The sequence below is a fragment of the Pleurodeles waltl genome, chromosome 11, assembly GCF_031143425.1.
Source record: "Pleurodeles waltl isolate 20211129_DDA chromosome 11, aPleWal1.hap1.20221129, whole genome shotgun sequence".
Classification (NCBI taxonomy): Eukaryota; Metazoa; Chordata; class Amphibia; order Caudata; family Salamandridae; genus Pleurodeles; species Pleurodeles waltl.
The window spans coordinates 268,266,848-268,294,274 of record NC_090450.1 but is presented as its reverse complement, the minus strand read 5'-3'; positions in this window follow the sequence as shown (position 1 = coordinate 268,294,274).

The window sequence follows — 27,427 nt, the reverse complement described above, 5'->3', positions numbered from 1 at the left end:
AGAAAGTGGGCATTGTCTTGCTTATACCATTTCTGTGACTCTGCCTGTTTGTGGATTCCCTGTCCGGGTCAGTTTGACAGTTGGGCTGGTTGCACCTCACACTAGACAGTGACACAAAGGGAGCTGGGGTGTAGCCTGCATATCCTGATGAGCCATCTGTGCTAGGAGGGAGGGGAAGAGTGGTCATTCACACCTGAAAGGGCTGTGCCTGCCCTCACACAATGCAGACTCCAACCCCCTGGTGAGTGTCTGGGGCCTGGCCTGGGAAAGGCAGGATTTCACATTCCAAAGAGACTTTACTTTGAAGTAGGCCTACTTCAAAGGAGAAATTGGGTATAAAAAGGGCACCCAAAACCACAGACTTTAGAAACACTTCTGGAACCAAGAGGAACCTCTGCCTGGAGAAGAGCTGAATAGCTGAGCAAGATGAGCTGCCCTGCCTGTGACTGTGGTTTGTGGAGCTATCCTGCAGTTGCTGCTTCTGCCAGAGTAAGAGGGCAAAGACTGGACTTTGTGTGCCTTCCATCTTGAGAAGAAATCTCCAAGGGCTTGATCTAGAGCTTGCCTCCTGTTGTTTGAAGTCTCAGGGACAGCAAAGACTTCTCTCTGCCAGCACCTGAAGTCTCTGGAGAGACTCCTACTCTGCCCTGTGGTGCCCATCCAGTTCCTGGGACCCTGAAAGGAGAAGCTGGCAGCCTAAAGACAAGAAAATCCACGCACAGAGCGCTGTGCGGGAAAAAGATTGACGGAAATCCGATCTGCGGCAGAAAAAACGACACGCCGCCGGCTCCGCAGCTGAGAAACTACGCTCACAGGAAACGCGACCGAAGAATCGACGCACGGAGCAGGAGAAACGACGTGCAGCATCGCTGATGGAGGCTGGGAGATCACAACCTGCGCTTCGGGATTTTCAGATCATCGTGCGGCTGGATTTTTGACTCAAGTACCGCTGTGCAGAGTTATTTTTGATGCACACCCGCCCGTGCGGGGTTATTTATGATGCACACCAGGTACATTTTCACTCTAGCAGCGCTAGTGTGTTTTTAAAACTACTTAAAGACTCTTTTTGATTTTTAATTGATGAGTTGTGTATGGTGGATTTTTGTTGTTTTGGTCTTGTTTTGTTTAGATAAATATTTCCTATTTTTCTAAACCTGTGTTGTGTCATTTTGTAGTGTTTTCATTAAGTTTCTGTGTGTGTTGGTACAAATACTTTACACCTAGCACTCTGAAGTTAAGCCTACTGCTCTGCCAAGCTACCAAGGGGGTAAGCAGGGGTTAGCTGAGGGTGATTCTCTTTTACCCTGACTAGAGTGAGGGACCTTGCTTGAACAGGGGGTAACCTGACTGTCAAACAAAGACCCAATTTCTAACACTGGCCAACCCCGAGATTCTATGTTGTACATTCCGTCCCTAATGCCACACCTCTATTCTACTTTATGATTTGAAATTGTGCCTTGACAGAACACATAAGTCTCCAAGAACTGTGGTAACCACTAGAATTAACTTGCCGCTCATATTACCTCGTCATAATTGCTTTAAACACAATAATGTCTGCAGCAGGTGACTTAATGCTGTAAGATATTTTAAAAATCAGCCTCTTTGTTACCCATCAGGTAATCTAGAACAGATTAACTGTCACATATTTCCTTGTCACCAGTTTCCTTGCAGCAGATATTGTTAGTTAAAATAAATGTACAAGTTAAATATCATTCTCTGCTTTGCACGCTCTGCCCCGTGTGACTCCACCTCCTTTCCTCTGCAACACCTTGACCCTCAATTTATGGTTCCCTGGAGTCATTTTTTCCAATTCAAGAACTGACTGTGGGTAAGGTCTAACACAGAGCCACTTTTCTTGGTTATCCAGCCACAGCTGCAGAACAGCACACTCATAATGGCCATTTCCCAAGTGCCATACTTCTTGCAATCTTTCAGTCTGTTCAGGCCCTGCTGTCATCTCCATGATCCCAATCCCCCAAAGTCAAAATGGTTACCGACACCAGCAGTTGAGGCGGGTTCACCAGTCACTTGGAGACCCGAGAAGGCATTGTAGAAAATGTACTGTGCTAAACTGTGCACTCACCTCGGAGCAGCCAGGTCACACCGGATGCCAAATGAGAGTGATTTGCTTTGTGTGAAGTCACATTTTCACTTATTGTAATTGCTTACATTAATTAAATACCGAGTTCAGAATTGACCCATCTCAAGTTGTGATGGCACGCAATGGTTGTGCCAGATATCCTGCGCTCTGTCTCCCAGATGCCAATGCTTGATTGATTTGTTCTGGTTTGCCAAGGTTCGCGAGCGCGCATACCTTTCGACCCTGCACTGACAGAGCTTAACCCTTCGGAGATGTAGGAGAATGCTCAGCCTCGGCCAGGCTCCTCCCATGTGAGCTACAGTGGCAGGATGGTAGATAGACCGGGTGCTGAGAGTAACTGGAGGGCGGGCAGGCAGTGGGTAGGATAGTTCGGATATGCAGAGTGGCGGTGCTGCTCCTGTCAGGCTGTCTTCCATTGCTTCTCACACAGGTGTGGCATGTGTGACTCTGGTTTCTGTGTGTCAATAGCAAGTTCCAGATCCGCTGTCAGTTAGGGTGACCACCTGGCATGGAGGCAAATTCTGAACAGGACTGTAAAATATTCAAGGCAAAGGGTCACAATTCGGGAAAATAATTCAGGACAAAGGAACAAAATTCAAGTAAAAAATTCAGGCAAAAGGTCAATTTTATGGACACATCCAGGGAGAGGCCATACTCCACTACTTTATCATTGCATTTATTGTCTATTTTCCACGTAATACTATTTATTCACTATGCCCTTTTTGCGATTGCATGTAGGTATGCTACATTCAGGTTGCACATTAAGGCCCATATTTATACTTTTTTAGCGGTGCATTTGCACCGCTTTTTGATGCAAAATCGGCGCAAACATACAAAATACAATTGTATTTTGCAAGTTTGCGACGCTTTTGCATAAAACAATTACGCAAATGCAGCGCTAAAAAAGTATAAATATGGGCCTAAGTCCTTGTTCAATAGACAATTAATGCCCTTGAGCAGTGTCAGGGCCATCAATCCTGGCCCCCTGATAAACCTCTGTAAATCTTTTATTGTACAGAGATTTTCATTTTGATTTGTGTTTTGCATCATTGGAGAAGTAATTTAGTTTAGGGGAATTGCATGTCTCAAGCCTGCCACTACAGAGTCTGTGTGTGCTGTTTTAAACGGTCATTTCAACCTGACAAGTGCCTATCTGAGCCACATTGCCTATCTGGGCCACATTTTTCTGGATGACATTTTTAAAAATGGCAGATGTGTTGCAGTGATGATGTAAGATTTCAGGAACCATGAGACCTATAAACTTCGGTTTGGTGTCAAAACTGAAGGTTTTGGGGGTCAAGTAATCTTATAAAGCCAGAAAATAACCCCTCAGAGGAACCCTTATGCCATTTTCCAAAATGTCGGCTGTAACAGGGGAAGAAGAGACATATATAGAAATTAAACTAATAATTATGTTTTTTTAAATCTTTTTATGTATACACCAAATAATGTTTATGATCTGAATATAAAAATAAATAATGTTTATCATTTCTGTTTTAGACACATTTTCATAGCTCACTTTATTTATTTATTTGTTTCGCCAATTGCTCGTGGTTCATTTGCAGAATGTTGAACATTTGAGAAGAGCATATCGACAGGAACATCTTTTTGTAGCACAGATTTTGTAAGTACATATATATGTAAGTTCTGTGGGCAGAGGCTTTACAAATTTCGTAAATTTTAGCACCTCATTAATACCATACCAAGCAAATTCACATGGATCTTTCTCTACATTTGCGTGATTCAAAACATTTATACATCTGATCAAGTAGAACACTCTTTTAATGTGCCCACGTACACAATATGATGTAAGTGGAAGGTCACGTAGCGGAACGTATCTCGAGAATTCACTATACCGAAGATGACCACATGGTTGACAGTCAGAACTTGTTTTCCACACATGCACAAGGAATTTTTCTACATCTTTAAAGTCACATTCTTCTTCTGTATCAGCAAATCCTTTTAGAAACTTCACAGGTTCAGCAGTTAAAGCTCCAAGCTTTGTTCCAAGTGTCATCACCGATAAGATTATGAGCCCTGATAAGAACACAGAGCATCTCTGGGTCACATTTCTTGTACAGAATGTGAAGCGGGATTGTATCTTTTCTTGCCTGTTCCATAACATATAATAACTCTGAAATCATTGACTTATGAATATTGCAACAAATCTAAGTAGCACAATAATGACACCTGTGGCAATTGACAATACAATGACTCAATTAGAACCATTTCGAACAGCACACTCAACATGTGGCACATCACGAAGGTCAGCTTCCCCCAATTTGCTGTTAGGAACTTGAACAATATGGCTCATACCTTTTGAATATATCTCTGCAGGCACCAACTCCTCATTGACAATAATTCCACTTGCAGTAGTTGGAAATTCAGTGTTCACTGAAGCATCAGCAATGTTTTGGCGAGTTTACATCTCCAAGTTCATCTTGTTCGATGTTGATGACCAGAATTTATCAAGTAGCACAGGCATAGGTGTTGAATTATTGATTCAGTCAAGGTCAATTGTTCCACTTGTAGACATTCGTCTGATTCTCACATTCTTTGACAGATAGTTCAAGATAACTGTCTAAGACAATGTGCAGTTCTTGCAAAGTGCACACTGACTTTGATATCTGTACAACAGTCTGAATTACCTAGTTTTACATGGATGAAATCTTGACCATATGCAGTTGTGACATTTGGGGCCTCATTAGGAGTCTGGTGGTCAACAGACCGCTAGGCTTGCAGGGGCGGTCATGTCCGCTGCCGGTTTGGTGATCTGATTGCCAAATTAAGAGGTAGGCGGTCAGATTGCCAAATGACCGCCATCTCCACTGGGAACAATGTTCCCGGCCGTCTTACAGTGGTGCAGGTGGTAATCAGCCAGGGTGTCGCTGAAGTCAGCGCCACCCTGCTGATTACAACATGGTTCTCCGCCCACCTTTTCATGGTGGTTTCACTGTGAAAAGGCTGGTGGAGAACACATGCAGGGGGCCACAAGAGGGCCTTGGTGTCTGCCTGTCAGCCCAGCGGGAAAGCCGTAATAGGGCCAGAGGGGAGGTCCCCAGTAAGGCGGTAACCTCCCTGTCGAAAGTTTGGCAGACAGCTCTTCATGTCCTCCCAACTCGTAATCAGGCCTATAGTCCAGAACAACAGCAGTTTTCAATGAGGACACCTTTTCGAATTGAAATTCTTCAGGTGAAAGGTTTTTTTAAGCTCTTGTACAAGATTGTGCTTCACTGGTTTGGTTGCAGCATCTCCATCAAATAATGCATTTGTTAGAATAATATCTTGTGACAGAATGTCCTCGATGAACTCACCCCTTTCTTTTGTTACATCCATCTGTCTATGTGCTTGCGAAAGTTGTTTTTCTGTAACCTGTTTTGTAGTGACTGGTTCGACAAAACTTTTACTGTGGCAATTAAAGCGTGAAAGTTTAGCTTCAGTGATTATGACAAAGAGCTTTTTCTCTTTTAATACACAGCTCTGCTGCTTTAGTTTGCATATAGTTTTGATCAGTGTTCTAGGACATATAGGAGACATGTCTTAATATTATTATCCACATATTGTTTGATCACAAAGTTGTGTAGTCGCACAGGCTCAGTAATTTCAAAGTGGTTTCCTTGCTACTGCATTAAATGAAGAAGGATGTCAACATATTTATTAAAATGTTCGCCTCTCCCACAAGTTCGTGGTGAGGAACAGTTTCACGATGGTCCATTAAATTTGAGTTTGTCATCTCCGTGAAAACATTGCAAATAGAAAGGACATCATGGTAATGTCAGTGACACTGACTAGTCTAGCAGCTGTTGTCAGGTCTGCTTTCATTGCTTTTAAGAGTTTACGTCTGCCCCGCTCAGCGAGGTTGTTGCTGCTCCAATGTATGAGGACTGCATCTTGCTTACCCAGAGTCTGCAGACCCTCGCTCACTCTCGGCAACAAGTGAGCTCATTTCACACTTAGTTTGTCTTTCCACACCCCATGGTGTTGCACAGCATTTATTTTCCTTTTGTACGTGCCTCTGTCCAGCGCTGCGCCCTCGTGATGTAAGAGTCACCCAGTACCCAGACTGTCCACCTCTTCTCGGGGACCCATGCAGTGAGAAAATGCCTTGTTGTAATTGCATTCAGGTCTATATTTAGGCTTTGAAGGCCTGGGATTTCCACCTGCTGAGTGGCTTGCTACTGTTTTGCCCCAGACCATGAGCTGCGATAGTCGTTGCTGCCCCTATGCAGAATGAGTGTGACCGGAAGCAATGTGAGGTAAAACTCACTCGCTCTAGCCCTCTTTGCAGCATGGCCATCAACTGGAATTTGCTACGACATATGCCATCTTGGTGAACAAATAGCGGGGCATCCCCTTGTAGCCTCGAGGTGGTATTGCATTGGACATACTGGGCAGAACTCAGATGATGTGATGCAGTCGAGGCATGTGAACTTACCTTTCCCATTCTGATTGGTCCTTGACAGCTTCAGTCTTTTCATCATCTGCTCTTGCCCCATGTGAACATCATCCAGACACAGATCTGCAGTGCCAAGATAGCTCCTAGATAGGACCACCAGCTCACTGACCCTATGTGCCCCACCACAAAGGCAACCCTGAACAGGTCACCTGCTCTGCAGATGTCGGGCAGTGCCCGTAACAATATCCCCAGTCTAGTTAAATCATTAGTTAGCCTGGGGTCCTTCTGCATTACCTGACACACCACACTCCCTGCATTGCTGTTCAGGAATAGAAGAAATTCATAGGGTCTGACCCCTTGAAGAACTTTGAGAAGTACGCAACTGTGCTTAGTTACGTTTGAACCCACAACTTTGTGTTCCAGCTAGTGAAAGCCCAAAGTGTGATACTTCCGACCTCCTCACTCTCTATCACCTTCAGCATGTCTGCAATGCCTACTACCCTTTGGAAGAGAGCCCAGCACTTATGGCATTTGGTCACAGTCTTCGTGCAAGGGCCTGGTCAACCAAGGCTGTTAGGCTGGTTCTACCTGATTCAATAATCCTTCCAGGAAAGGCGTCATCTCCCTCTCTACTTGCAGTCAAGCTGACTGAGCCTTGTCCCCTGAAAGTGATTGAGAACTTCCATGATTGAGTTACCACATTCTGGCACATGCCTAGCCCTAATTGCTATGTTGGCGTCCAGCTGGCAGCCAAGTAGCTGGCAAAATAGGCCCAATACCCTTGTGTACCTAGGTTCAGGAATCGCACTACTGCATGACTGCCTGTCCACGCCGTATCTTGCTTGTTTGGGAGTTTGTCTTTCCATAGTGATAAGGCTACCTCAATAGGAAAGAGCTTTAGTCATGTAATGTTCTTGTCACGTTTTCTTCTCACCAGGATACCAGCCACCGACTCGCACACCAGTCCGAGCCTAAAAGGGACCCAAAGTCTTCACTCCCTGTTGCATCAATTAAAAGCTCTTACTGCTTGGCTGTTAAGCAGGGCTTGCACCAAACCACGGTTGCAAAAAAACTAGTGAGTATTGTGAGCCATTGCTGCAGATCTCGTCTGACCCTGTTTGTTAGTCTGATCCTGTGGTGCTTTTGTTCAGGTCCCTTATGAGCTCTACTAAGCGCCTTGCGAACATTCTCCCACTGAGATAAACATCTGTAAAAATTCAGTTTGTCCAGGAACTGCTGAATTCCTCCCAGGGCAAGGCGGCATCAATTGTTTGTCTCAGCTCAGCAATCTTCAAGAGTGGTATCATACACACACCCTCAACTGAGACTAATTCGAAGCTCAAGAATGTTAACTTGGTTGTTTTTGTCATGTGCCCATGGCACCCCAACTTTTTTGTCAGGGTTTTAAACTAGCCTCTGAGGGCACCGCATAGTGGGGAGTCCAGGTCCCCTAGGAACAGGAAATCATCATGGTAAGGTAACCAACAGTTTTGGGGTGTCTCTCTTCCAGTTCCCATTCTAGGAAGGTGCTGAATGCTTCAAAGTATCTACAGGATGTTACAATACCCACAGAGAGGGATTTATCATAGTAGAAGAGGCCGTCTAATTTGAAACCCAGCAAATGGAAGCTCCGAGAGGAGGTGAAGTCAGACTCAATGTATTCCTTGGTCATCAGTGCTCTTCTACCAGCCACACACAGCATGTCCGCCACTTCACGGAGTGGCCATCCAGCCCGGATGGAGTTCTTTCGCCACCTTACCCCTTGTCACCTGGTGTTTTCAGCTAAAGATTTGAGGTTCTTACCGAAGCCGGCAACATGGGTGCCACTGTATGGTATGGGTATGGGAAAACCTTCTTTCAAACCTTCCGATAACAGCTGTGCACCATCCGGCTAGTGAAGTCTATTGCACATTTGAGCATTTGAATTAGTTCTTTGACTTGTATAGGAATGGGTGCCCGTTCAGCCATCCTGCCAACCACTGCACTGCCAACCTTCCACCTATATTTCCTAGGGGTATTTTTTTTGTCAGTTTTACCTCTTCCCCCTCCTCAAATCCCTAGCTGGGAGAGAGCCCCCATAGGTGTTGCAGGGGTGCCTAAATTTGCAAGCTTAGTTCCATTTACATTCGCCCCTGTCAAACTTCCAGCGTGTTGTGGCATGGCTCTTTCCAGCCCTCCCGCCAGCAGAGGGTTTGCTTTTGCTGTCCTGATCGTATCCATCCTGCTTCCCCTTATTACCATAGAACCGAAAGGCAGGTTTGTGTGTGCCCACCCCTTTGCTGTCTGCCACCATGTGATTGGAAAAGCCTGTCATATCTTGGTGGTCCTGGTCCATGATGGACCATGTTTGCATTTTTTTGGGAATCATTCATCATACTGCAACCAGCCATCGCCCGATACTTGCGCTGTGTATCATGGATTTTTTGCTCATAGAGGAAGAGTGCAACTGCACTCTGGGGGACTTTCTTGATGAACACAGGAGCTAGCGTTCTGAATGCATGCATTCAGTTATCTATGGACCGTTCAACTCTGGGCTTACGCCTCTCCCTCTTGTCTCCGTCCATCTTCTCGTGTGCCCCTCAATCCAATCCAATCCTGCCTTCCCTACTTCCAACAGAGAGAATAAGTCTATGGTTTTTTTGCGCCAAATCCTCTCATTTGTGGATAGAGGGCAGGGCCAGCCTTAGTGCTGGTAATGCCCTGTGTGACAATGTTTGGTGGTGCCTCCCGACGACCACCTCCTCCACAGATTTCCTCAGTACCACCCTCTAACAGTGCCCCTCACAACATCGATCTCTCTCCAGACAGAACATTAATCACCAAAGCTATATTGACATTTTTATTGTTGCCTGAAAATTGCTTGATGCAAGGAACACTCAAGGAGGTGCTTTTAAAATCATAATATACTTGCAAACATGGCGCCCCCATCCTAAGTCAACTCCCAGTGCAGTGGCACCAGTCGCACCGCCCTAGGGCCGCCCCTGATAGAGGGGACAGGCTTCCAATCCTGTTTTGATCATCATTATGTGCTGGTCACCAGGTCATGCCCATATTTATTCACCAGCTGGCTTAGCATTTGCAATGCTCTGCACTGCGTAGCCCACTCAGGCTTTAGTGTGATCTCTCCATCCATTTGGTTTGTCTTCGGCCCTGCTGCAATGGTATCCTTTTTGGGCTCTTGCAGAGGTTTAGAAACTTCCCTAGCCCTGCTGCCATAGCTATCTGCCCCTTGCACTGGCTGCGCTGTCCCCCTCCCCACAGCTGCCTTGCCCTTCTGTCTTGTCCTGCGCACCAGTCCTAGCTACCCTCTCTCTTGAGAGGGTATCCTACTCCTTGAAGATTGCCCCTGCTGTGCTGTCCTGCGCCATGCTGTCTGAATCAGCCATTAGTCAGGCATTAATCAGCTATTTGCCATGCATACTGAAGGATACATGCTGAAGCAGCACCCCCATCCCCTGCCATGGCCACCATGGTGACCCCAATGATGGGGTGCATTGAATGAGAGGGCCCCCACCATGGCCTGCATTGGATAACTGCCCACCATAGTTTGGCCCACTGCCCGGCCTCTACAGCTGTCCCTGGTTTACCTGCTCTAGTGACATTTGATATTCAGCTGTGGCCTGCCAGGTGGAGTTGAGCATGCCCACCTGCATTTCATAAATTACAATTGCAAGACAGTGTGCTCCCACCTGCTGTTGCTTTGTGGTGAGCCTGTGTTCCTGACACATGCACCCCAGTCTACCCTGTAGTGTTGTGCCCTTGGATTGTGTCTCCTGTTCGTTCTCTTCCTTCTGCCATGCTGTCATCAGGTGCCTCATAGGAGCTGCTACCCCTTTGCTCTACGCCGCCATCTTTGCTCCCTTTGCTGCTTGATGGTTCCTGGGCATACTCCCTTTTTGTGGCAGGCGCCATTCTGGCCTCATGCCCTCATGCTACTGATTCCCTCACCCCAGAGCTATTACTGCTGCCTGAATGTCCTTCTGACCTATGCTGCCTTTTTGAGTCTTTGCTCGGTTGCTCCTTTCATTACTATTGTCCACTCCTGTTTGCTGGTGGGGAACCAGAAACTTGTTGCATGAATCAGTCATGGCCATGTTAGCCTTCTGCCTCTCTCATCTGGTCAATCGGTGCGTGAAGTTCCTCTATTATGGGCCCGCTCCTCCCTGCCTGGGTCCTGCATGCTGTTCACTCTTTCCTTTGTTTTCGTCGCTCTCTGGAGTTGAGAATACCTTGCACTCCTCTCTATCCGCATCTTTCTCGCTCCTGTAGTGGGTGTGCTTACAGGGAGGTCTCTTTGCTGCCCGCTCACTGTCACCACAGTCATACAATGATTCTTTCGGCGGCAAGCAGAGCTCCTGTCTGGGCTACCACCTCATTCTCTGCTGCTTGACTCTTGATCTGGGCTAGGCAGCTCTCCTACTGGCCCAGCACTCCTCAACGCAGCTCCAGGTTGGAGGCCGGTACTCACTTGCGGCTGCAATCCGAGCCTCAACCGCGTCTACTATCGGGACATAATCACTGACACACTGGTACTTAATCCAAAAGGCCATTTATTAGGACAGGATTGCATGTCATACATCAACATTATGTATACAGAAATTCAAACTGTTAACTTTAACAAAAGCCCCCACCCTTTAAACTTCTCTCCATCCTTCTTTCCTTTCATCCTTTCACTATGCCTCTGTTCACTCATCTTTCACTTCAATTCACCTACACCTTTCCCTCTCCTTTCATCCCCAACTTGCTCCGGGCATCCCCCATGCTATCATCCATCACCTGCTTCTTTCTCGCCCCTGGAAGGGTAGCCAGGCCTGCATCTGACTCTCCACCCTCCCCCATCTACTGCCACCTAAACCCGGACTGCAACCTGCCCTAACTGGAGATCCCTCCAGAACCTCCCCAAGTCAAAAACCCCCAAAAACCCTTTCTCCTGTAGGGTGGGCGGGCAGACCAAACGTCCTACCCACGAGTGAGCTGGCGCAGAAGAGGGCGGTCCCCTCTTTCCACTCCTTACTTTTACCTCCCCTAACTCTCTCCCCCACGTACCTTTCCTCCAATCCCTGTCCCCTGCGTCACTTCTTCTGCCCCGAATGATCCCAGGGAGAGACTAGAGCGAGTCTGCTCTCTGCGGACCCTTAACACCCATCCAGATTCCGGTGCTTCCTCACAGCACGGACACATCACTTCCTTGTTGTGTGTGCCGATCCGAGACGGCTGGTGGTCCTTGCTTGTCACAGCAGCCGCAGCACTAACGATGACAGTCCGACAATGATCATTTCAACAATATTGACAAAACAGTTTCCTGCTTCTTTCTTTCGACCACGAGTTGGCCCCATCCACTCGCCTACCATTGATTGCTTATCAACACACTGGCCAATGTCATGTGGGTATTTTCCCACGTCTATGGACTGCTTCCCCCTGCTGATTGACGCCCTTGGGGTGCGTTAATCACGGTCCCCTGTAGAGTCATGCTTAGCCCTCCTGGCCCAAACTTCTTCCTGAAACTCGGAGGGAAGTATAGCAATATGTCCCAGTATCTAAGGAAAAGATAATTTGGTATTCTATTTGCAGTGCTCGAATATTTGGAGAAGTGCATTTTCTTTCGCTTTGCCATATTCTCAGAAACCAGGGCCAATGAAAAATATAGGCACATGCATATAATGACTGTGCATGCGTAGCACAGGGTGTGGGGCATTGAAAGGTAGGATGCTATAATGGTGGTCTTGGGAGGGGGTGGGCAGAATGCCCTATCCCCCTCTCCCCCGGAGTTTCAGGCGGGTGGTAGGGTCCATGGGATCAGGGATGAGCTGATTGGTCAGTCTTAGGGATTGGGGTGCAGGGTTATTGAATAGCGGGTGCCATTTTATCAGGTAACCTCCAGGAGCTAGGGTCTGTGAGTCATTGTTAACAAATTGTCCCACCATCCCTCTCCAAATATCCTCTTTAATGAGGCATGTTGGTTTTGTCGGGGTGGTGGTGGGTCTTATCCAATGGTATGATGGGGGGCGGTTTTATGGGGATGTTCTTTTTGTCACTGATGGTGAGCAGGTGTGGAGGCAGGTTCTTGGTAGGATTAATGAGTTATAACAAAAAAAATGTTGGTCAGTTTAACACCTAGTTGAGAATTTGGAGGGGTGGAGAGGGGTAGGGGTAATCGAATTGTGGAACGGAATAAAATCAACATCAAATCCTTGACGCAAAAGTGGGGATGCAGTGATATGAGTGGTGAGAGTGGGGTTTGGAAGTTTGACGGACAGGATACTGAAGGGGCAATTAGGGGAGAGGGGAGGTCCCTTGAATAATTATGGCTATGTATAGTGAAGCCTGGAGAATATTAGGATGTAAGGCGTTAAAGCCAGAGTTTGTATTATGTTTAGAAATGCACCTGTCTCATTAAAGTGGTCTTTTGCACACTGAAGGGAGTCAGTCGTTCTTGGATGCGCCGTCAAGCCCGAACTTACAATCACTCGCAGCACGTATACTTTTCAGTTTTCAGCCATGGAAAACGCGGACTGATTTACTATTATACTGTACAAACAAAGAAGCCTAGCCATGATAGTTTATGGTGTAATGAAGTGTCTACGTTTCTAAATATAGCATAAAGACTTGAATGAAATTGAAAGTGGAAATGCGAGATTTCACTTGGTAAATAAAGATAATGATTGAGCTTTTGACCCAAATTCTGATGGGTCTTACAGGTCTCCTCCTATATACGTTGCTCATTAACCAAGAGTGTACTTAAACGATATGGGGTTACAGCCTGTCAATCAATAACTTCGGCTCCTTACCCGCCTATTCGTTTTCCTTTCAAACTATAAATAGAGGTGTCTGCCGGAAAGAGCAAACGTGTCGCAGTTGCATGGGCGTTAAAGGCATTGAACTCTGTGCTTGTTGCTGTGGGAGTAAAACGTGAATTTTGTTATTGCAAGTTAAAATGTTTCATCACCAAGGACTTTCCCAAGTAGTAGAGTTCAGGCATGGTCAGGTAGATTGCCTATCCCAATGGTTTTCTGTAGAGAGCTGGGTTAATATCCAGGAATGTGGAATACACAGCCGCCCAATGGTCTCGTGCTTGGTCGGTGAGTGCGTCCGGATTGTTCATTAAACTGTACGGTGGCTGGAATTATGCGATGCAGCAGCTATGGCATTTTCTGCTTAATTGTTAAATGACCATACTGACCACATAATCAACCACCTGCTGCATAATGTAGGGATTTCAACCAAAACATTATTTCTAACTCAAACGGATGAAAAGTATGCAAAAACAAATCACACGCGGTGCTGCACAGAGGCAGACTCTTTGCAAAGTTTAACTGGTTAACTTCTAATTGCTGATAGCTGCATTGTGTTGTTTAATTGGTACTATTGAGGTGAAACATTTGCCCAGACAGTATTTATGAATATAAATATTCACAAAATGAGTAAATAATACTGCTGCATAATGTGCTGTATTGTGCTGCACAATAGAATTTTCAAGCCTTATAATTTGTTCAGCCCTGCCACATAAAGTGTTTTTTTTTGCCACATAATTGCAGTGGCCCTCCTTTAAAATCTTGTCTCAAGGCATAGGAAGCATGGTCTTTCCTTCTGGTTTTTATTTTAAACTGACCCATCTGATAGACCTCATTGAGGTTTTCAAAGAAGTACTCCAAGAACTGCTCTAATACTTGGTAGAGATAACTTTACACAGGCTGCAAGGCATGTGGAACAGCAATAGTCACTATTTCCAAACAGATGACCCCAGTAGTCTTTCAGTGTACACAGAAAAACTCCCATATACCCAAAGACATACCCAAGGGCAATGTTCTTTCCATCTCAGCCTACCTACTATACAGCCCATTAAAGATGGAATCCCCTCTCTCACACTAAGGGGCATATTTACAAGAAAGTGACGCATCACAGATAATGCACCACATTTCTTGCGCTCCCTCCTACCGGTACCTACCGATACCATGGTTGCGCCGTATTAACAATATGGCACACCATGGCAGTCGTTTGCACAATAGCGTCAACATTTTTGATGCTATTGTGGTACTTTGCTACACAAGCGTCAAAAATGTTTACGCTAGTGCAACAAATCACAGGGAGGCCCATTGAATATAATGGGTTCGTCATTTTAATGCCTGCTCTGAGCAGGCGTTAAAAATAACAGAAAAAGTGGCGCAGTGAAGTGTTGTAAATTTCACTGCTCCATATCTCTATGCATATTAGATTGTGTGCATGGACACCTTTCAATTGTGTTATTTTGTGCCTGTAGGAGCTTGGTTATATACATGTCAGGGAGTCTGTCGTTTTTTCTCTACCTGTGTGCGCTGGTTTTGAAAATGGGGAGAAGCAGATACGAACACAGAATATATACATCCACACAGTCACAGACAACAAACACAGGCTCATGTGTACACATATATCGATGGATGAATCTAGGAGTGTCTGAGTGGATAAACTGCTTGATATATGAGTGATGGTGGATATGCTTACGAATGCAACTATCGAAAATGGAGGCAAGGGTAAGCTGGATAGAGGGATAGGTGCACAGTTGAGGTGGCATTATTGCATAAATCGGCTCAGGGACTAAAACATGCATGTTTACGGGTGGATAAATAGCCTTGGATTGTGGGTTACATAATGCAACAGTATGGATCCCTGGATGGCTGAGACTGGGTGCATCGAGGGATGAATGCTTGGGAGTGAGTCGATGGAATGATATATGCAGGGATGCGGGCAGATGAATGGATGGATGAGATTGTGAATGTATGGGTAGATGGATAGAGTGATATGTGCGTGTGCAAGAGTGTTTGTGGATATAAATTCATGGATAAAAGAAAGCATGGGTTTTGTGCATCGCTGGATTGATAGATGAGTACGTTTCTGGGTGTATAAGTATGTTAGTAAATGGATGAATGGAGAGGTGAGTGTCTGTGTGACATTATTAAGTGATGTGAGGGATAGACAAAACTTGTTTTCCGGTGATTTGTTGGATAGATCCATTAACTGCTGGAGATATGGTTGAAATGGCAGAAGACAAATGCTTGGATGATTCACAGATGTGGGACGGCCAATTGATACATTGCTATGGCGGATTAGAAAGTTGAATAGGCGAGCGCACTGGTGAGGGTGGGTGAGTGTTGTAGGTGAGGTGGTGATCTCCCAACTATTCTGTCACCACTCTTCTTCATGCTAGTTTCAGCCCTTGGACACTTGGCTCTTACTTGAGCTCCTCAGTGTATAAAACTAATTACGATTTCACACAATATCCTTGTTTGTGAATACTGTCTGCACAAGCACCTCACCAGTGAATACATACTCCTCCAGGCCCAAGATCAGCCTGCTGAAAATGATATAGAAAGTGAACCTCTACCTGAATTACCACATTTGTCTGTTGGTATGACGAGGAACCTTTGAAAAAAAAAATCAACACAGTCTGACTGTGTACAGCACTGCTCTGTAATGCACATCGAACAATTATAGAAATTCTTGATCTCATTATGGCTACTTCTTGGACAGCAATTAATTTTATGCTACATACCAATGTCAAGAGGATTTGCTTTATGACAAGATGCCAATAAGTAAACTCCATGTGCATGATGTATAACGTGTACATTCTTCATCGAATAGCAAATCATAAAGACTGGTGACTAGTCATTTTGGTGGAATGCTTGCAAACAAGATTGCTGTGATAGGCATGGTATGGCTTGGGTGACTTAATATGATGATCACTATGTATGTATTCCCCTTGTGTGTGGGCATCCTAGATTGCTGAAGAGTGAGAAATTATGACCACAGGAATAGTGCCTCTGCAGTAATTGAAATAAAATCGTTCTGAATTGTGGCTGACTGTGATGTCATGTTACACTTTTCAAAGGAGTCATTTGAGGGTTAGAAGCTGACCCGAAAAGAATTTGGCTAGACCAGCTGATGGTGAGAGGGCATGTCTAGAGATTCATACTGGTGAGTGAAGTATCCCATGGGCTGAAATAATTTAATCTAAAGATGCCCTGGCCCCGCCTAATGGTGCTGATTGATGGAACCACCAGACACTGACTTCTGAGTGAGGCACTATGGCACATCAATGTGTAATTACAATAGATATGTGGTTCATCCAGAATCCATAGTATCTTAGGTGGGCTTTAGGATTCTCCTAGCTTTTCAGAAAGGATATAGTTCAGCGGTCAACGCACATTAAAAAAGTATGATAACCTTGATGCTTTGATCAATGGGGCGGGGTGAGGGGGCATAGGGGTGGGGTCGAGGGCATGCCTAAAATAAATATTCTGTAACTTTTTTCCAGTATTTCAACCTCTCGTAACTATGTATAAAACAACGTGCCCTCTCCAGCATGATAAAAGTCGACCAATGTGGGTGAAATGTTGTTGGTGTGGGGTTGTACTACTTGTTTTTTTGCACTTTATCTTTGCACCATTGAAATTTGACTAATGGCAATAAAATAAAATAATTGTGTACCTTTATTTTCCCTGCTGTCTCTGATGACTGGGACACTAAGGGGCATATTTATAACCACACAGCGCTACCTTGCACCACATTAGCATCTTTATTTTTACGCTAATGAGGCCCAACGAGGCCAAAATCCTCGTGCCATATTTACTAAGTGGCGCAATGCATGCAGTGTGCCACTTTGTAACCCTTTGCGCTAAATTATGCCTGCACCAGGCATAATGTATGCAAAAGGGCGTTCCCTTATTTGGGGGGTTGAAAAAATGGCTCAAGGAAATCAAACAGATTTCCTTGCGTAATTTTTTACAGCACTTTTAACGCCTGCTCAGAGCAGGCGTTAAAAGGGGCTTACGTTATTTATAATAGGCCCCTATGTGCTCTGCAGGAGTAGTGCCAATATTTTGGCACTACTCTTGCAGAGTACATCAATGGTGTCAATAAAAATTACACTATTGCCCCCTACCCTGCCCCATGGTGCACCATATCTTAGATACGACATACACATGGTGGCGGTAGGGGGCGCTAAGGGGTGCAAGGAAAGTGGCGCTGCACTAGGTGCAGCACCACTTTACTAAAATATGCCCCTAATGACTTGAAAGTGTCCTCCGTGTCTTGTTTCTCATTGGCATCAGCTGTTGAAGTGCATTAAACAATTATGGGAATTGTGGTACTGCACGCAATGGGGGTCGGGGTGAGTGAGAATTGGGGTGGGAAAGGCATGACTGAAAACAAAATATTCTGTAACTTTTTTTGGTCTTTCACTTTCATGAGGCTACATACAAAACAACGCACAGCTGAAATATAAAATAAATGCAAGTTAAGTTAATCAGTGGGAAATGCACTGTCATATATTATGAAACCTCTATTAGTTAATGCACTGCAGAGGTCAGTGAGTGCTATTAGAAAGCAATAGAATTAAAACCTGGTAGGTGCAGTGGAGTATATGGACACGATTGTTTAGTGCCACAAGGGTAGTCTGTGACAGCAAGAACTGGGAATATGCAAGCCATTATTTTAAACTTGCATCTACACATTATAAAACAGGCTGTTACAAAATGCACATAAGGCTTAAGACAGTGCTTCCAAAATACAGATTTTAGTAATACCCAAAAAGTATGCAGAGTACCTTTTATAATTGCCTTTTACACTGCACAGTTCAGATGGTAACTTTCTTGCAATGCCACTCAAAAAGAATACATCTGTACCACCAGGAAGCTTCAAGTGATTCTGCTAATTAAAGCCAATACTGGAGTGCAAGCACCTTTAACATTTGTGATTAACTAGTTGCACACATTTACATTCCTTTCAACCAAAAATGTACCCTGGCGAGAAGGCTTGTTTAGCTGTCTGCCCCTCTTTGGGTTAGGGGTACAGGAGACGTCCTGCCTTACCCTTCAGCTGCACAATTTCAACTGTCGATGTTTACCATCTGTTAGAAATGGGGGTTTTGGTTGGCAGTCAGGTTGCCCTCTGTCCAAGCAAGAACCCTCACTCTAGTCAGGGTAAGTCACACACAATCCAAAATCAGCCTGTGCTCACCCTCCGGTAGCTTGGCACGAGCAGTCAGGCTTAACTTAGAAGGTAATGTGTAAAGCATTTGTGCAATAAATCATACAACACCATAGCATAACACCACAAAAATACACCACACAGTGTTTAGAAAAATATATAATATTTATTTGGGTATCTTCAGGTCAAAACGATCAAAGTTGCAATATGAATTTGTAAAGATATCACTGAAAAGTGATATAAAGGGGGTGATTCTGACCCCGGCGGTACTAGACCGCCTGGGCCAGGGTCGGCGGGAGCACCGCCAACAGGCTGGCGGTGCCCCGCAGGGCATTCTGACCGCGGCGGTTCAGCCGCGGTCAGAAGAGGAAAACCGGCGGTCTCCCGCCGGTTTTCCGCTGCCCTTCTGAATCCTCCATGGCGGCGCAGCTCGCTGCGCCGCCATGGGGATTCAGACACCCCATACCGCCATCCTGTTCCTGGCGGTTCGCCCGCCAGGGACAGGATGGTGGTATGGGGTGTCGTGGGGCCCCTGGGGGCCATTGCAGTGCCCATGCCAATGGCATGGGCACTGCAGGGGCCCCCGTAAGCGGGCCCCACTTTGAATTTCACTGTCTGCATTGCAGACAGTGAAATTCGCGACGGGTGCAACTGCACCCGTCGCACCTTCCCACTCCGCCGGCTCAATTCTGAGCTGGCGTCCTCGTGGGAAGGGTTTTTGCACTGGACTGGCGGGCGGCCTTTTGGCGGTCGCCCGCCAGCCCAGTGCAAAAGCCAAAATACCCTCAGCGGTCTTGCGACCACGGAGCGGTATTTTGGAGGGGGGAAGTCTGGCGGGCGGCCTCCGCCGCCCGCCAGACTTAGAATGACCCCCAAAGTGTCTTAAGTCTTTAGAAAGTAAACAAATTCTCTTTCAAACACAAAGTACCTGGTTTCTGGTGGAAAATCTCCTCAGAGGGCCACAAAGGAAGAGATGCATGGAAAAAGGGTGTGTGCGTCGATTTCTCCCCAGCACACACGGACTTGCGTCGTTATTTTCCACGCGGGGAAGTCGAGCGTCGTTTTCCGGCGCGCGGACAGTCTCTTTCTGTGGGTCGCGGGGATTACCAGATGTCCCGGGTGTGTGCGTGGATTTTCCTGCTTGTTTTCCGGCTGTGCGTCGTTCTGCGGGGCTGCGCGTCGAAGTTTCGATCTCACGGCAGGCAGGCGTCGCGACGATTTCTCCTGCGGAGTCGGGCGGCGTTGTCCTTGCGAGGCCGTGCGTCAAAGTTTTGATCTCACGGCAGGCGTCGCGTCGATTTCTCCTGCGGAATCGGGCGGCGTTGTCCTTGCGAGGCCGTGCGTCAAAGTTTGGATCTCACGGCAGGCGTCGCGTCGATTTCTCCTGGGGAGTCGGGCGGCGTTGTCCTTGCGAGGCCGTGCGTCAAAGTTTCGGTCGTCCCGAAGGCGTCGCATTGATCAGCGTCGGAGTGCTGCGTTTTTCTTGCCGCGGAACAAGCTGTGGGTCGAAAAGTTCGGCGCACGGAGCGTCCAAGAGGAAGAGAGAAGTCTTTTTGGTCCTGAGACTTCAGGGAACAGGAGGCAAGCTCTATCCAAGCCCTTGGAGAGCACTTTTACAGCCAGGCAAGAGTTCAGCAAGGCAGCAGGCCAACAGCAAGGCAGCAGTCCTTTCTAGAAAAGCAGACAGGTGAGTCCTTTGAGCAGCCAGGCAGTTCTTCTTGGCAGGATGTAGTTTCTGGTTCAGGTTTCTTCTCCAACAAGTGTCTGATGAGGTAGGGCAGAGGCCCTGTTTTATACTAAGTTGTGCCTTTGAAGTGGGGGTGACTTCAAAGAGTGTCTAAGAAATGCACCAAGCCCCCTTTCAGTTCAATCCTGTCTGCCAGAGTCCCAGTAGGGGGTGTGGCAGTCCTTTGTGTGAGGGCAGGCCCTCCACCCTCCCAGCCCAGGAAGACCCATTCAAAATGCAGATGTATGCAAGTGAGGCTGAGTACCCTGTGTTTGGGGTGTGTCTGAGTGAATGCACAAGGAGCTGTCAACTAAACCTAGCCAGACGTGGATTGAAGGGCACAACAAGATTTTAGTGCAAAGAAATGCTCACTTTCTAAAAGTGGCATTTCTAGAATAGTAATATTAAATCCGACTTCACCAGTCAGCAGGACTTTATATTACCATTCTGGCCATACTAAATACGTTCTTCTGACACTGCGGGCTTCCCTCAAAAGGTGGCCCTACGGTACAGGCCAGGCTTCCCTCCTGGTATTCCCTCATGGAACCCTCTAGGACCTGGGACCTACCTGGGACACTACAATCCTTTCCCACCTCACTCGGTTGGGAACCACCTAGACCACTCCCTTCAGGAGCACCCCCAAATGCCTCTTCAGACTCTCTGGTACTCACCCAGAAGTCTGCCTCCATTGTAAGTTCCCTGGGGTCAGAGAACTCACACTCCACCTGGTGTTGGCGTAACTCTGGAAAATAAGGACCAGACATATGCTCTCCAGCAATTACATCATTCTGCCCTTCACATGTATTAACCACAGTACCCTTCACCCAACCACCCAGTAACTCAACCTTGGAAAAGCACTCTACCTCACCCTCCTGAGACTGGTGAGACAGTATCTGTCTGTCCCTGACATTCAACCCATACTCTTCTGGGATGTCTCTACACTCTATATCCAGGACGTCCACCAGGGGGGAACCCTTTTCTCTGTCACTCTCTGCTAGAGTCAGTAAAGTGTCCCTCCCCCCAGTAGGAATATGACTCCCTGTGCCAGTTCCCCAATCCTTTTCAGGGACCCTGTGCATAACGGGAACTACCTCATACCCTTGAACCGCCTGGGGTGTGTCAACTCCCTTCTTCCAGTTGGGCACCACATCTCTGGGCTTGTGCCCTTCTTCAGCAGTACTAGATGCAAGATTTTTGCTGCCACCATCTGAACTGGACTCAGCCCTTCCGGCCTCCAGTTTCAGCTCTTTACAGCTCAGTTCTTGAGCTGCAATCTTTTCTTCTTCCAGGGCTAAGAGTCTTTTTGCCTCAACCTCTGCAAGATACTCCTCTAATTGTTGCTCCTGTCGCCTTTGACCTCGGAGCCATTCATCTATTTCTGGGTCACTGTCCAAATCTGAGTAGTCTTCCTCCTCAGGTGCGTAGTCCTCCTCCTCATCTGAGGGGTACTTAGTCATTTGGTTTCTTGCTGCCTCTCTCTCTGCCCATCTTTCCTCCCCCCAGACTATGTAGTGATGTAGCATCTCCGCCTTAGTAGATCTCCTTGCTACAGGAAGGCCCCATTTTCTGCAAAGCTTCCTTAGGTCAGCCTTAGTGAGGTGGTCAGTACGAACAAAGAATGAGTAGGTACACAATCCCATTCTGATAAGATCTTATCAGCAAAAACCAAAATCCAAAGTCCAAAATATCAATAGTATATCCAGGAGGACATCAGAGAACCAAGAGCCAAAAAAGATGAAAAATCAAGTTGACCTTCAACTGTGGGTAGGTAGTGAAATACTTAGCTACTGTATGTCACTGCACAAACACAAGTCCTATCCTCACCGCTGATCACCAATGTTAGAAATGGGGTTTTTGGTTGGCAGTCAGGTTGCCCTCTGTCCAAGCAAGAACCCTCACTCTAGTCAGGGTAAGTCACACACAATCCAAAATCAGCCTGTGCTCACCCTCCGGTTAGCTTGGCACGAGCAGTCAGGCTTAACTTAGAAGGCAATGTGTAAAGCATTTGTGCAATAAATCATACAACACCATAGCATAACATCACAAAAATACACCACACAGTGTTTAGAAAAATATATAATATTTATCTGGGTATCTTCAGGTCAAAACGATCAAAGTTGCAATATGAATTTGTAAAGATATCACTGAAAAGTGATATAAAGTGTCTTAAGTCTTTAGAAAGTAAACAAAGTCTCTTTCAAACACAAAGTACCTGGTTTCTGGTGGAAAATCTCCTCAGAGGGCCACAAAGGAAGAGATGCGTGGAAAAAGGGTGTGTGCGTCGATTTCTCCCCAGCACACACGGACTTGCGTCGTTATTTTCCACGCGGGGAAGTCGAGCGTCGTTTTCCGGCGCGCGGACAGTCTCTTTCTGTGAGTCGCGCAGATTACCAGATGTCCCAGGTCTGTGCGTGGATTTTCCTGCTTGTTTTCCGGCTGCGCATTGTTCTGCGGGGCTGCGCGTCGAAGTTTCGATCTCACGGCAGGCGTCGCGTCGATTTCTCCTGCGGAGTCGGGCGGCGTTGTCCTTGCGAGGCCGTGCGTCAAAGTTTTGATCCCACGGCAGGCGTCGCGTTGATTTCTCCTGCGGAGTCGGGCGGCATTGTCCTTGCGAGGCCGTGCGTCAAAGTTTTGATCTCACGGCAGGCGTCGCGTCGATTTCTCCTGGGGAGTCGGGCGGCGTTGTCCTTGCGAGGCCGTGCGTCAAAGTTTCGATATCACGGCAGGCGTCGCGTCGATTTCTCCCTGGAAGTCGGGCGGCGTTGTCCTTGCGAGGCCGTGCGTCAAAGTTTCGGTCGTCCCGAAGGCGTTGTGTTGATCAGCGTCGGTGTGCGGCATTTTTCTTGCCGCGGAACAAGCTGTGCGTCGAAAAGTTCGGCGCACGGAGCGTCCAAGAGGAAGAGAGAAGTCTTTTTGGTCCTGAGACTTCAGGGAACAGGAGGCAAGCTCTATCCAAGCCCTTGGAGAGCACTTTTACAGCCAGGCAAGAGTTCAGCAAGGCAGCAGGCCAACAGCAAGGCAGCAGTCCTTTGTAGAAAAGCAGACAGGTGAGTCCTTTGAGCAGCCAGGCAGTTCTTCTTGGCAGGATGTAGTTTCTGGTTCAGGTTTCTTCTCCAGCAAGTGTCTGATGAGGTAGGGCAGAGGCCCTGTTTTATACTAAGTTGTGCCTTTGAAGTGGGGGTGACTTCAAAGAGTGTCTAAGAAATGCACCAAGCCCCCTTTCAGTTCAATCCTGTCTGCCAGAGTCCCAGTAGGGGGTGTGGCAGTCCTTTGTGTGAGGGCAGGCCCTCCACCCTCCCAGCCCAGGAAGACCCATTCAAAATGCAGATGTATGCAAGTGAGGCTGAGTACCCTGTGTTTGGGGTGTGTCTGAGTGAATGCACAAGGAGCTGTCAACTAAACCTAGCCAGACGTGGATTGAAGGGCACAACAAGATTTTAGTGCAAAGAAATGCTCACTTTCTAAAAGTGGCATTTCTAGAATAGTAATATTAAATCCGACTTCACCAGTCAGCAGGACTTTATATTACCATTCTGGCCATACTAAATATGACCTTCCTGCTCCTTTCAGATCAGCAGCTGCCACTTCAACAGTGTATAAGGGCAGCCCCAATGTTAGCCTATGAAGGGAGCAGGCCTCACAGTAGTGTAAAAACGAATTTAGGAGTTTTACACTACCAGGACATATAACTACACAGGTACATGTCCTGCCTTTTACCTAGACAGCACCCTGCTCTAGGGGTTACCTAGGGCACACATTAGGGATGACTTATATGTAGAAAAAGGGGAGTTCTAGGCTTGGCAAGTACTTTTAAATGCCAAGTCGAAATGGCAGTGAAACTGCACACACAGGCCTTGCAATGGCAGGCCTGAGACAAGGTTAAGGGGCTACTGAGGTGGGTGGCACAACCAGTGCTGCAGGCCCACTAGTAGCATTTAATCTACCTGCCCTAGGCACATGTAGTGCACTCTACCAGGGACTTACAAGTAAATTAAATAGTCAATCATGGATAAACCAATCAGTAGTACAATTTACACAGAGAGCATATGCACTTTAGCACTGGTTAGCAGCGGTAAAGTGCCCAGAGGTCAAAAGCCAACACCAACAGGTCAGAAAAAATAGGAGGAAGGAGGCAAAAAGTTTGGGGATGTCCCTGTCAAAAAGCCAGGTCCAACATGACCACCTACCAGCCTAAAGCCAGGGGAGAACAATCACTATCCTGATGTACTTCCCTGTTTGAGGCGACAGAACAAGGACCCAGGCCCACAACAGCAGGGGCATGCTCCAGTTCTTCGCCTTCCTGACTCCAATTGGACCCCTCTGTCCATACTCTCAGGGCCCACTAAGCCAACCCATGGGGAACCTTTCTCCTTACCTGCGGATCCCATCTGTGCAGCACCTAACCTTACTTTGCTCACAGATGTATCCCAGGAGCTGGATAGTACCACCATGACCAACACAGTGGTGTTGCCCACTCTACCCCCGGGGTGTGACACTTGTCCCCTCCCCAGGGATAACTCTGTCCACCCGGACAGCAAGCCACAGTGATTACTGACAGCTGCCAGGGATGAGAGCCAGGCCCCCGGCCTCTCAAAGCTCTCCAACCACTGTGGCTGTGGAGAGTGGGGGGCGGTAGCCCCAGGTGCTGGGCACCCTTTAACCACTCTCCCTTCCACCAGGTCAGGGATGACAGCCTGAACCTGGTCCTCCCCTCTGGGGCTCTGTACCCTCCCTCCTGGAGCGGTACCCCCAGAGTCCAACATGATCAGGGTGCTTACAGAAGTCGCCCTGTACCATTCCTCCACCAGTGCAGGGCTGTTAACCTGCAACTGGGCCTCCAACCTGGGGTCTGTACCTTCAGGTTGGACTAGGGCCCGGGGTGAGGCTTCCCTCCCCCTGCCCTCCCTTCTGGGGTCCAGCACCTTCCAACTAGGAGTGGCCTCCTCAGAAGACAACATGGTAGGGGCACTGTTATCAGTAGCCCCTCCCTCCAGGTCCGGGGGGACACCCTGAATCTGGTCTTCCAGCCCAGGGTCTGTACCCTCAGACTGGATCACTGCCTGGCAAACCAGGACTTTCTGGGAGGCACACCTACCCCCCACCAGGTCAGAGTTTAACCTCTGCACCTGACCATTCAACTCAGAGTCACCACACTCAAGTTGAACAATTGCCTGGCACGCCAGGACTTCCTGGAGGGCACACTGACCCTCCACCAGGTCAGAGTTTAACCTCTGAACTTGGCCATTCAACTCAGAGTCACCACCCTGCGGTTGAACAATTGCCTGGCACGCCAGGACTTTCTGGGGGGCACACCTACCCCCCACCAGGTCAGAGTTTAACCTCTGAGCCTGGTTCCCCAGCCCAGGGTCACCACCCTGAGGTTGGGCAATTGCCTGGCACGCCAGGACTTTCTGGGGGGCACACCTACCCCCCACCAGGTCAGAGTTTAACCTCTGAACCTGGTCATCCAACCCAGGGTCAACACCCTGAGGTTGGACAATTGCCTGGCACAGCAGGACTTCTTGGGAGGCACACCTACCTCCCACCAGGTCAGAGTTTAACCTCTGAACCTGGGTATCCAACCCAGAGTCACCACCCTGAGGTTGGGCAACTGCCTGGCACACCAGGACTTTCTGAGAGGCATGCCTACGTCCCACCAGGTCAGAGGTTAACCTCTGAACCTGGTTTTCCAACCCAGGGTCACCACCCTGAGGTTGAACAATTGCCTGGCACGCCAGGACTTACTGGGGGGCACACCTACCCCCCACCAGGTCAGAGTTAAACCTCTGAACCCGGTTATCTAACCCAGAGTCAGCACTCTGAGGTTGGACAACTGCCAGGTACACCAGGACTTTCTGGGGGGCACACCTACCCCCCAACAGGTCAGAGTTTATCCCCTGAACCTGGTTAGCCAACCCAGAGTCACCACCCTGAGGTTGAACCATTGCCTGGCAGGCCAGGACTTCCAGGGAGGCACACCTACCTCCCACCAGCTCAGAGTTTAACCCCTGAGCCTGGTTCCCCAACCCAGGGTCACCACCCTGAGGTTGGGCAATTGCCTGGCACGCCACGACTTTCTGGGGGGCACACCTACCCCCCACCAGGTCAGAGTTTAACCTCTGAACCTGGTCATCCAACCAGAGTCAACACCCTGAGGTTGGACAATTGCGTGGCACAGCAGGACTTCTTGGGAGGCACATCTACCTCCCACCAGGTCAGAGTTTAACCTCTGAACCTGGGTATCCAACCCAGAGTCACCACCCTGAGGTTGAATCTTTGCCTGGCATGCCAGGACTTCCTGGGGGGCACTCTCACCCCCCACAAGGGACACACCGTCCCCAAGGGCCACACAAGAGTCTGGTTGGCGCAGGTCTCCTGACCTCTGCCCATCCGGCAGAGTCTGGGTTTCCCCCAAACCAGAAACGGTTTCACCTGGGTCATTCCTGGGGGGCTCTGCTCTCAGAGCTGTCCCCTGACTCTCAAGGTCCTCCACTGGGGTCTGCAACCCCCTCTCAACCCTATGTCTGGACTTCTGCACCCCCTCACTAGGAGGGGTACTGCCAGACACCAGAACTGTTGGGATGCTGGCTACAGTCACCCCCCCCAAGTTCTTCTGACACTGCGGGGCTTCCCTCAAAAGGTGGCCCTACGGTACAGGCTACGCTTCCCTCCTGGTGTTCCCTCATGGAACCCTCTAGGACCTGGGACCTACCTGGGACACTACAATCCTTTCCCACCTCACTCGGTTGGGAACCACCTAGACCACTCCCTTCAGGAGCACCCCCAAATGCCTCTTCAGACTCTCTGGTACTCACCCAGAAGTCTGCCTCCATTGTAAGTTCCCTGGGGTCAGAGAACTCACACTCCACCTGGTGTTGGCGTAGCTCTGGAAAATAAGGACCAGACATATGCTCTCCAGCAATTACATCATTCTGCCCTTCACATGTATTAACCACAGTACCCTTCACCCAACCACCCAGTAACTCAACCTTGGAAAAGCACTCTACCTCACCCTCCTGAGACTGGTGAGACAGTATCTGTCTGTCCCTGACATTCAACCCATACTCTTCTGGGATGTCTCTACACTCTATATCCAGGACGTCCACCAGGGGGCAACCCTTTTCTCTGTCACTCTCTGCTAGAGTCAGTAAAGTGTCCCTCCCCCCAGTAGGAATATGACTCCCTGTGCCAGTTCCCCAATCCTTTTCAGGGACCCTGTGCATAACGGGAACTACCTCATACC